The sequence below is a fragment of the Condylostylus longicornis genome, unplaced genomic scaffold (genome assembly GCF_029603195.1).
Source record: "Condylostylus longicornis isolate FDR11 unplaced genomic scaffold, ASM2960319v2 ptg000048l, whole genome shotgun sequence".
NCBI classification, from domain to species: domain Eukaryota; kingdom Metazoa; phylum Arthropoda; class Insecta; order Diptera; family Dolichopodidae; genus Condylostylus; species Condylostylus longicornis.
In genome coordinates, this window is record NW_026578017.1 from 16,324,282 (window position 1) to 16,337,282 (window position 13,001).

Below are 13,001 nucleotides of genomic sequence, written 5' to 3' on the forward strand. Positions count from 1 at the left end.
TAAAAGATTTTTTTTTCCTACAAACATAATATTTACCAGTACATTACAAAACTTTTTAGACATCATGTATCAATAATTAAGAAAATTGTAATAAACAAAAATTAAACTTGAAAATAATTAATAGGACAAAGAGCAAAAGAAAATTTATTATTGATTATTTAGAATATTTAAGAAAAAAACAACAATGAAGAAGAAATGTTGATAAAAAATAACAAATTATAAAATTATGTAAAAAATTATAAATTAAAAGTCTTAAAAAATTTTTTTATAATATTATATGAAAATAATTAAGAATTAATTATAAAATAAAATGAAAATATTCTATTTAAACTCCTGTAGCATTTAACACACACACAAACAAAAATATTCTATTATTAAAATAAAAATATAAAAAATTTATGAATAAAAAAAAATAATTATAAATAGCTATACATAAAAACAAATTGTATTTAAAACTCGTGTAAATATTTAAGAATAAAATCTATATATATATATATATATAAAAACAAAAAAATTATAAATATAAAAATTAGAATATAAAAAATTAAAAACTGAAATAAAAACTGAAAAAAAAAAATTAATTATTATTACAAAAAATATAAAAAAAAAATTTAATATTATAAAAATAAAATTGTATTAATTGAGAATGAAAAATACAAGAATAATATTAAACAAAAAAAAAATATTAATTATAAAACGATTAATTATTATAAAAATTGAACCTAACCATAGAAGAAAGAAAAATTAATACAAAAACAAAATACAAAAAAAAAACTACATCTAATATACAATTACATATAGAAATTATAAAAAATAAATAAAAAAATAAAAAAAAAAAAATAAAAAAAGAAATAAATCAAATAAATGTTATGAAAATTTGTTTAAAAAAATTAATTCTATTTCATTTAATTAAAAATTTAAAGGTCTATTGTATTTGTACCCGGTCTGCTCTATTTATTACAATGTCTACCTCTATTATACTTTACGATTTATCGACAATCCTTGAATTTCTATTTCAATTATCACTCACAAAAAACGTAATATTGAATTGAATGTTCTATTCAATTTACCGTACTGCACAATGCAGATTTTATTGAACTCCGTAAATATTGCGAGAATAACAAAATAAATACACGACCCCAGACAAATGTAATTCGAATTATAAAGTAAAGCTGCATTATTTTACTTTATACAATACAATAATAACTTTTCATAAGCAGAATTATTTGTGATGTTTAGTGACACAGCAACTGACTTTAACTGTCAGATATATTGAGCATAGCTGCTGAACTATTATATTTCATTATGGTATTATAACACATATTATGTATAAAACTAAAATATGATATTGCTTATAACGTCCTAGAAGTGCGTACAGAACAACAAAATGGCATTTGGACACTTTGCACCCCAATATATTTTTAATCTAAAATAATTTTCTAAATATTTTTTAATATACCCGGTTTATATCCAGATTAAAAAGAAACTGCGAGTAGTTAAAAGGTTAACTACTGCAGGATGAGACTGCTTAAATTAATATTGCTTAAAATATGATGTTAATTAAAATATATAAGTATGTGGAAAGTAAGTAATATAATTACATATATATAAAATAATTAAAAAATATATAAAATCATTATCTTAAAAAATTAATGTCCGCCTGAGATAATATTTCATTCGAGTAGTCCAAAAATTTTATGAACAGAACGAAGTCAGAGTCTTGCCGAAATACTATTTTAAATAAAAATTATTACTTTCGATTCATTTTTTAACAATATTGAGCCTTATTCTAGTTGTTGCGTCACTTACGTGACATTTTTCATTGTAGGTGTCACATCTTTTGTCGTATCCTGGTTGTCGAGTGACGTGAGTGCGAGAAATAATATTATAACAAATTACATTTTAAAAAGAAAGTTTGGCAAGTTAAGATCAAGCTAAAAAAAATTTTCAGTTTATATATTTTTATTTTTAAATAATAAAAAATGTCATTTGCATTATGGTTTACGGATTCTTCTCACTCCGGTAGTGTTGAAATTAAAAACAAAACAACAATTAAGGATCAAAAGATTTAAGATTAGCGACAGCTCTATAATCCATTGGTTTTGCCAAAGGGAGTGTAAGCCAATACAATAATTTTTTCAAGTAAGTAAGTTACAAACATTTTATTTTATTTCATTTTATTTATATTTACTGAATATATTCAAAGGAAAAACGAGTACCTGTAAAAGGCGTTTTCTGACATTAAAATTCCAATTCGTCAAATTTATAAATACTTTTACGATAAAAACAAATTATATATCTTATGGCTTAATTTATGTATAAAATTAATTTTTTTTATTATTTTGTTAAATTGTTTTGTTTTAACTTAAATTTTTGTTGTATCCTTCTTGCTTGTCACTTGTTAAATACTTTTTGAAAAAAAACGTCGTTTCGCTACACCATATCTCGCATCAGAAAGACAACTAGAATATGGCTGAAATAAATTTTCCAGTTATTCCCCGACAAGTGTCACTGCGATCGCCATTTAGAATTTCAATTTCAAGTCGTAGTGACAATTGTCGCTCTACTTCGACAACTAAAATAAGGTTTATTGTATTTTGTAATTTAAATAGAAAATATTGTCATGACCCGCATCTCAGTCTGTTTTTACATGATATCGTTTACACTGTGATATTATATAAATTATTATTCCAAAATGTATTTAATTTAAAATAATTTTAAAGTTAATAGTGTTTTACTTACTGACCACGGTTCAATATAATTTAAACAAAAAATCACGTGCTTCGCTTATTTCTTGCAATTTTATTTGCAAGATCTGTATTGCCAATCCTTTAATTTTCTAAACTAAAAAATAGCAATATTTTTTTAGGATTAAACTTCAACAAAATTTTAAATTATTTTACGTTTTTTTTCTGTCTTACCAAAAATTAACCAAAATTCTTTTACAAAATTATCTTACCATTTGTTTTTCAAATAAAATTTGGGGCGCCATAATTTTTCAGAAACTTACATTAACTATGGCTTGTTTCTAAAATCCAAAATTCACTCTTTCTATCATTCTGATTTATTCATCAACATTTCCACCTGCTGGTGTTTTGCTACATTGCGTTTATTAATGTTTTTAATAAAATTTTTTAATAATAATTTTTTATTACCTTATATAAATTCGGATTTACTTATAATTACTTACATATAATATAATATTTATACATCCGGGTATACTGTAGTAAATCATATTTTATATTATCCTTTATTTATGACTCAAAAAAGTAAAAGAGAAATTAAAGTAGATCATATTGTAAAGCTCTTTCTGACCTAGTTTCTACATCTACATGAGGATAAAAGGGAAAAAAAATTCATAATTTTGTTAACCATGTTTTACAAAAAAGAAAAAAAATTAACATGGCACGAGTTGTTGATACCTTTAATACTGCCTTACATATTACACATATAGACATCTTATATACATATATTTTACATAAATTATGTGCACACATTCGGTTGTAAAGTTATTTAAATATAAGGATTGTGAATTTGCATGAATATTTTAAATTTTATATTAAAAAGTACGTAGACTTTTGTATTATTGGTTCTCATAAATCTATATGAATGCAATCCGTGTAATACTCTGATGTCATTATAATTTCAATTATAATTGCATTGTAATTATAAAATCGTCATCAATAATTATTATTCTTAATGTAATTACAAAATATTTTTTGCTTCGTCTACATATCGTATAAGTAATTTGTTGAAAAGAATTTTAATTTCCATATTAAAATATAAATTTAATGAAATTGAAAGTAAATATCGTCACCCACATTTCCCATGTCACGAAAATATCGCCATCCACATTTCGAAAGCCTAACGCAAATCTCCGATCGGCGTTTTTATAAACTAAGTTTACTTCAGGATCTGGTTTTGAAATAATTTCTAAATAAAAGTAAAAAAAAGTAAATTCCAAATTAAATTTTCATTATTCGGTTATACTACAAGTAGCAATAATTCCATTTAAATTTAGAACAAAGGAAATGAAAGATTGTTTACCCTATTATAATATGGCAAATATGCCAAAAAAAATCATATATTTTGTTTACGCTGAAGACTTATTTCTTCTTAGCTCGACTTTGTTTTAAAATGGTTTTCTAATTCAATGGCACTATATTTTCTACAGTGAATACCATTCGGACAGACATTGAAACTCTACAAGAGTTATTTACTTGCCGCATGAGAAATTTGAATAACAAGAACGTTTTCTGAATTATGCATAACTCATTCATTTTCTTTTATATAACAGTTAAAGCTTATGGTAATTATAAAGAAAAGTGCGAAATTCTGCAACTAGTTATAAATTACCTTATTAAAGGTCCTGAAAATTAAGAAAATTTGGAATTTTAATTCTGTATTACTTCTTACCGATTGACTAAAACCGCGAGATACACAAACAAAAATCTTCATTTCGAACAGTATTGTAAATTTATTAGCTAAGAACGATAAGAAATAAACTTCTGAAGTGTAAACACAAGTAATATATATTTGATCAGCGTCGAATTCTGAAACTAAAAAAAAGAAACATAAGGCAATCAGTAGTCAATTTTATTTAAACGAGTTTGGTAATAAGGCTAATAATAATTCAACAAAATTATATTGCTATTGAATAATTTCTGACAATAGCTGCCATACAACTTACAAACAAGTTTAATCATATCTTAGAAGCTATGTAGACTAAAATATTTAAATTGTACATAAAAAAGTTGAGCAATACAGCCACTATTCTGATAAAATTTTGGTTCTATTTGCATAAATACTTACGAGAATGTACAAACAATTTTAACAATCTTAAAATGTTTATTACACTGTTCAAACTTTAACTATAACTAGTTTAGTAATAGAGCCGACTTGCTGTTAAAATGTTAACAGGAGCTGTGTGAAAACTCTTATTACATTCGTACGGGTATCATTAAAAACATTCGTACATGTATCACAGAATTAACACGGTTAACCCAATTTTTTTCTTGTTTTACCTTATAAACTGTATAGGGTAGCATTCAGTCATATACCTAAATCTTTTTAGCCGCCAACTTTATTTCTCTAATTTTATTCTTAAAATTACTCACATAATTTCTCTATTAAATTTTTTAAAAGAAAATTTAAAGCAACACCTTTAAAAATTGAATTAAGTAAAATCTACTTAAGCACCAATTTACTTGTATCTATATAATTTAAAATTTAACAAAATAATTAAATTTAATAATGACGTGAAAAATAATCATAATAATTCGACCGGTTTATAATTATTATAAAATTTTCGAAGTTTTCACGTAATTTTATTATAACTATAACTACTTTATTTCTCATTAATTAAATTTCGCTCATTTTATCCCGGTTCTTCCTTAAAAATCCATTTTCTCAATGAATCAATTTGTAATCAGGTATTGTACATATACATGCATGTTTGTATATCAGGTATACTAAAAGGATATTTCCACAACCATTTCCACCTCTAAAAATTTTTTTTTTAATTTTTCTTTAAAAACTCATTCCATTAAAATTTACATTGGATTGTCATGGAATCATAAAGAAAAAAAAAATTCTTTTCAGTTCTTATTTTGTTTTAGTCTGCTCTTTTTTTTCATATTTAATTACAGCTAATTCTTGATCCAGTACATGCAGTAAAGTGCTCCCAAGAAAAGGAAACCAAAACGAAAAAAAAAACAAACAATCGCAAATCTTTTTTTTTTGCGCGTCGTTAGCTTTTTTTTCCGTTCGTTTTCTCTTTTAGCATTAATTATGGAATATGCTTGGAAATCCCACTGAGATTTTTTTAATAAAATTGCATTGAATTAACAAAATTGCTACCTTGGTTGCGTCCATTTACAAAAAAATTAAAACAATAAAAACCTTTTTTAAAAATGGGAGAAATGTAAAAAAAAGAGAAAAGATTTTTTGATTTTAATGCAACGCTCCTCCCTCCCTCCCTCCCTCCCTCCCTTCCTCCCTCTGTCATCGTATTTCTTCCACCAAAATTATATCTAACTGAATGAAAAGGATATCCTCAGAATCCAATGAAGCATTAAAGCTTTATATAGGTACGAAAAATTTTATTTTTACTTTTTTTTGTTCTTACTTAATAATTCCATTCTTTGCGATTATTAAATTCTCTGAATCAGCAAAAATATTAAAGGGTTCCAGAAGCCTTTTTGTATTAAATTCCATATAAAATAAAATAATGAAAAAAAAACGAATCCAGTTACAAATTCCAAACACCATTAATATAAAATTCGTGACCATAAAATTTTTTTCAACAAAAATTTTTTTACCCGAAAAGAATAACTAACAACACATACACAACCTAACAAACCTTAATGGCATACTAACGTATACTATTGGTAAGAAATATGCTAATAGGGGTGTACACACAGGTAAGAATTTAATATTTCAATTTATAAATTAATAATAATGCATGTATAAACGGATATGTGTGTGTAGCAACAATATTGCTATGGTTATTATAGTTTCTCATTCTATTCAATCTGTGTCATGATTAATTTGATTTTACCTTATACTTCTGGAAATTCTATTGTTTATTGGAGTTCATTTTTTTTGGTTCTTCTACATGGCAAGAATATGCGTTATGAATAAAGCAGAAAAGAGTAGTAGAAGGAAGAAAGGGAATTGTTGTGACGCCAAAATAAAATTTTTTATTGTGTGATTCTAAAGTATTTTATTGAACATTAACACAGTCCCAGATAGTTCTTTTTCAATTTATTAAATTCAAATTAAATATTTTGAACTATTGAATTTATAGAAATTTAAATTATTAAATTTGAAAATATTTTAAATTACATTAAATACACACATGAATATTAGAGGCAAAGTAACAATTATATTAATGATGGCGTTATTCAAACGCAAATGATACACTAGGTAAGTAATAGGCTCGCAAATTTAAAAAATATGAAGTTAATTCAGAAAGTGCAATACTGTGATTTGTTTTTCTATGCGGACTATTTTTATGCGGTTTGTGTTTCATATAAAAATTTCTTGAGCAAACATATACATATATGGGGTTGTTCAAGAAAAGCTCACACATAGACAGTCTTCAAAAAATGTGGAACGCTCAAAGTTCACTTAATATGTTTCACTGCCATATTACGTTTATAAATTTATAGGACAACTTAATCTTTCTTAACCCTACACATTCGGATCATATATCAGTGATTTGTTTTTAAAGTGAGCTGTCGGGGATTTCGCTATACTTATCATCGACAAGTTACTGATGGCATTAAAATTATCGCTAATATTGCATTTTAATTTTATTTTAGTGGCATAAACTTGCATAAACTTTTATATTAGAATTACAACTTTAATAACTGAATTTCTCTTAGACATTCGAAAAATTTATTAAGCAGTTTTGGCTATTTATTTCTGCAAAACTTTTTTATCATTATTTTTTCGAGGCATTACGGATTAAGTTTCCAGTACGATAATTTCATAATTCTGGAGCATTCTTCAGTATACTTATAGTTCGTCTTTAATTTTAGTTTTTTAATAAGAGCATTTTACCCCAACCATTTTTAACTGGTTAGGATTTGATAATATGCACTTGATTTCTATCCTATACCGAGATTGGCAAAACAACAGGTTCGTCCGACTTTTGTCATCTTATATTATATACTACATTGATAAACACGTCTATAGCCTTCCATAAGAGTTTTTGATTAAATATTTTGAAATATAAGTAACTGGATCCCATGTAATTTCATACAAATTTCAAATGCGCCTAATTAATTTGTCAGTACGGTCATTAAAATATGGTTTAAATTTTTATTTTGTTATTGCTGACCTTATCCACAATGATTATGACAACACAAATATTTTCTATACTAAAATTTTTTTGTGGTATTTTAACCAACATAAATTTTTTTTTATTTTTACCACTAACTAGAACTCGGTTTTAAATTATTTCAATTGTTGTATGTGTACACAAATTTTAAATGAATCAAGGTTGAGCCTATATAAAAATTGGTTCTATGTAATAATCATTTGGATGAATATATTTATTTATACACTAATAGTATGCAACTCAATATAACAAGTTTTATTTATTGAAATAAAAAAGAAATAGAATACGAATTAAAAATTTAAATTTTCTAGGCAATGGCACTATTACAAAACTAATGAGCTCTATTCATGTTTATAGTTTATAATAAAACAAATCGCATAAGAAAGCTGGAATTATTATAGTTATTAAACCTACGTCACATTAATCGATAGAACCTGTTGTTGAAACAAAAAGAAATTATTTTCAGTGGGATATCAAATCTGAATTGGCTTTTCTTAATTTCAACTTCTGTTCTGGATGCTTCTTGAAGAATTGATAATTTTTTAGGCTGGCAACAAACCTGCTCCCGGCGAAGTGGAGTTTTACGAAGGTCTTGTGTTACATTTTTAGAGTAGGTCTCGGAAATAATAACCCATACTTTATCGGAAAATTCAAAACGAAATTATATTATTATTACAACCGTATGAACGTAACTATTATATAATAATTTTAGTCCTTTTCTGTAATGCTTTAGCTGAACAGCTGGCAGTACCTTATTTACGTAATGAATGTAAATATCAATACGAGTAATGTTGGTCATTTAATGTTCACAACCAGATTTATGATTACACAAGATTTTTTACTATGCCATTTACAATTTCAAATATTTCCTTTTTTAAAATATTTTAAATATTTTTAATAATAATTGTTATATTGCAATAATTCCATGTTTACAAAAACAAAAATGGAAACAAGAATTGCCAAAATAATGTGGTTTTGTTAATGCGATTTTTTAACAACTCAATTTTCAGATATAAATACGCATAGATACAACTATAAAAGAATAATTAAATTGTTAAAATTTACAATTTTATTAAATTTATTTACACATATAATGTAGATATGTATTGTGGGCACAAAATCCGATATAAATATTTAATTTCACATATATGTACATATACACATGTTGTATAGAGCTTTGTAGTATTTTAAATAATGAAAAGAAGCATTAAACACCATCAGTAAATTAATTATAATTAATTACTTATAATACAATTACATATACACACATATAATATAATATAGTTAAAATATTGTAATTCACATTTAATTTTTACATCATTTTAATGAAAATTCATCATTATATTTTGAATAAAATCTAAAAGAATATTATGGGAATAGATTCGTTTTCCTACTATATAATAAGCCTACTTATTTTATGCGTGTACACATCATACATATTTAAATTTAAATTTACATTCCATATTTCCCATTGCATACAGTGCCGGATCTATCATATATGCAAAGTAAGCATTTGCAATGAGGCGCGCAAATAAGGAGCGCCATTGAAAATAAAGTAAAAATAAATTTTAAGAAATAAAAAATTTTTTTCAAAAAAAAATTTCTTTCTATTTATAGCCTAATAATTTGATTACATCCATCTATATACAAACATTGGGAGGAAGCACACTTTTTGAAAATCTCGTAAGGCACAGAACAAGTTAGAGCTGGGCCTGATTGTACATGTACAATATATAAGTTTAAATCTTTACCTCTTGCCAATTTGGAGACTTATTACAAATAACTGTAAAATAAAAATTGTAACTGATTTTGTTTTGGCTATCTGTAAGTTGTCTATTTGCGTACTTTTTCACAAAAGCCTTACACATATTGTGAATTTTGTTTTGGGTGTAATAGTGCAGTCAATTGTGTCAGAACAGTTTATGTCTGCAATATTGTAGTATTTTCATAATTTTGAATTATAGCTTATATGTACATAGTGATCTCTCTCCCATACGACTTCGGGTTAAAAATTTTTTTTGAAGAAATTATGAATCACGGACCTTTATTCACTACAACTACAATTGAAATGTAATTGCGTTGATAATGTCATTAAAAAATATTTTATGCACATGGGAACTATGTTTTTGTAAACTTTTAATCGAATTCTCCAATATATAAAAAAATAGTCACAATAATATAGTACACTTATATGTATTAAAAGAATTGGCCAATTCCGATGATTGACATAATCAAAAACTGATAATATTAAAGTCAAGATAAATTAGTAGTCTGTGTATGTGTGTGTATTTAAAACAAAATTAAAATTATTTTTATTTCTTCAATTAATCAATTCAAAATATTATAAAATAAATGTTGGGCAAACAAATTCTGTTATATGTATATTACTTTTCCAATTTGTGTCATAATATTATTTTAATTGCCTTTTGTTATATTATGAATTTTATCAATTAAATTATTACCATAAGTTCGTACAGCCATATCTGATGATTTCATTTGCATTTCAGCAATATTAATTGCTTGATCAACAATCATTTGGGTATCCTTAATAATTGGTTTAATTTTCTCACCAACATTCTCCAATACTTCAATTGTTTTAATTAATTTTTCAATTTCATTCTTAATTATATCTTCAACACTTTCATTTTCTTTTAATTGATTTATTTCAAATTCATTAAATGACTTTGTATCGGTAGTTTTTGTACTATTCATGATTGGATCAGTTGCAGTAATTGGATGCTTTAAATTATAAAACATTTAACTAAATTAATTTGAAAGAAAAATAAGTAGAAATTTTTAATTATATTTGTTTGACTGTATATTTTATAAACTTACCACAATTAAAATGGAAAATAAGGATAATATACAGGATATAATAAAAATTTTTCCTAAAATTGATTCCATTTTGAAATTTATGTTTAATTAATCTTAGTTAAGTATTCCGAAGGAAAAGAACAAAATTATTAAAAATTTTCTTGACTGTAAAGATTCTTTATATAGCTATAGAGGTTTTGATTTTTTTTTTTAAACTCTCGATAATGGGTCCATGAATTTTCCACCCTTCTTATTATAATAATTTTTAAACATTTACGTGTTATTATTATAATTGAGGTTATTTTTATATTCTTTAAAAAATTATTATAAAAATTATTATGGAGAATTACGTTTTTAATGTTATATAGCATTATTTCTGATAGCAGACATGCAGAGTATATAAAATGCATGCAAATTTATTAACAATAAATACCCTTTTTAAACGACATTTGTAAGAGATATGCAGTGTTAAGATTTTAGCATTTTTAATGTCAAATTTGCCATGATGAATTTTACCTTTTTATTGAGTGTTTAAAAGATTTTTGGCATGCAAGTTGTTTTAAAAAAGCATTGAAAATCTTTGCAAAAATGTTCCTCAAAAACTTCAAAATTTTTAAAGTTTTTAAAATTTGTGCATAAAATAGTATTTTATTTTGCCTAATCTAGCACAATTTGTTCGTTTAAATATCACAACACTGAAAATATATGAAAATCTAATTATGCACACCAACTGTCGGCAAACTTTTTTGGGTTATGCGCAAATATGTACTATATGTGAGCATGAGTATGGGCAACTCGAGTTTCTTACGTTACCTACTTAGAATAAAAATGACATTTTCAACTGATTTTATTGATTCTTTTTTTGTTCTGACAAATAATAAATTTGCATGGAATTTTATGTTCCTATTATCTACAATTGAATTTTCAAATTTTTTTGATAAATTTTAATAGTCGCAATCAAATATATAGTATATGATGGGCCACATTTTGAAATTGAATGAGGTGCATGCTGTCATCCTGGGCCGCACTTTATCAACGTCTGATATAAATAATTACTAAAATCGTTCGGTTCAATTCTAATAAAATGATAATTGATAGTTGCTAGAGCATCCGCCTTAAAAACCGTAAGTGACTGGTTCGAGTCCAGTTCGAGGAAAAAAGTTTTTTTATTTTTCTGCTTTGACTCGTTCCTGTAATTACGTCATCTATTTGTTCTGCAGTTGTGTGAAGAAATTTTCATTAGTTATTCTTATAAGAATTCATAGTATAAGATAAACAACTACACGTTGTATTGGTAATTAGCAATGAGATAATTGATGGATTTTTATGGACCAAGTAAATTCTAATATATAACACAAGAGTAATATTATTTACATATTTAATTTGAATGTTCCATTTGCGGTAGTCGAATAGTATAATATAAGAACTTTCTACAATTTTACAAACTCAAATAAAATGCTAGTAATTTTGGAATATATTAGGAATACAAAACACTTCGAAATCATGAATACTTTGAGACCCATTTTTTTATTAATTTCTTTCCTATAGCAACTAAAGTCATATTGCCGTGACTGGACTGTATTAGCATTACGATGAATTTCTAATATAACAAGGTTTTTACATTGAATGTGTCATTCGATTATTCGATATATTTATTTTTGTATCTAAATGATTTTTATACTTAATGGGCTTATATTACAGTTAAATTGTCGAATGGAGAATAAATTGTTGTCAAAGTTTTTGTAAAAGGAAATTAACTTGGAAAATTTATTTGAAATTATTGCAAAACTTTATAGTAAAATTTATTAAACTTTTATTATTTGTTGAGAAAAAAATATATTTTCGAAATAAGTTTAAATAATTATTGTTATTTTTATAACAAAGCATAATATAAATAAAAAGTTTTCTTATTTGTACTTGTTATGTACTTACATAAGGTTTGTGTATGATCCAATTTTGATTTTTTCATATTTTAATACAGTCGTAATCTGTAAGGTTTGGTTTTAGGGGTATAAATTAAAGGTTGATTTAAACGTAGAAAATTCTAAACCATAAAATTTTATTTTCAATGTTTACATAAGTTTTTAATGTAGCTCGAGTTTAGAGAAAACTATTCAAGGTTGGCCCAGAACAAAATCGAGTATATAACAGTGAATATTTCTTTCTATATGTGCGAATTTCAAAAAACATTAATGAGAACCGGTAAAAGGTATTTTAAACTATACGGAAAAAATCAAATCAATTATAAATAAAATATTCATCTAAGTAAAAGCATTATTTCTCTAGACAAAGCATTATTTTTTCGTACTTACCCACCTACCCAATACATTAGAGTTTTTAA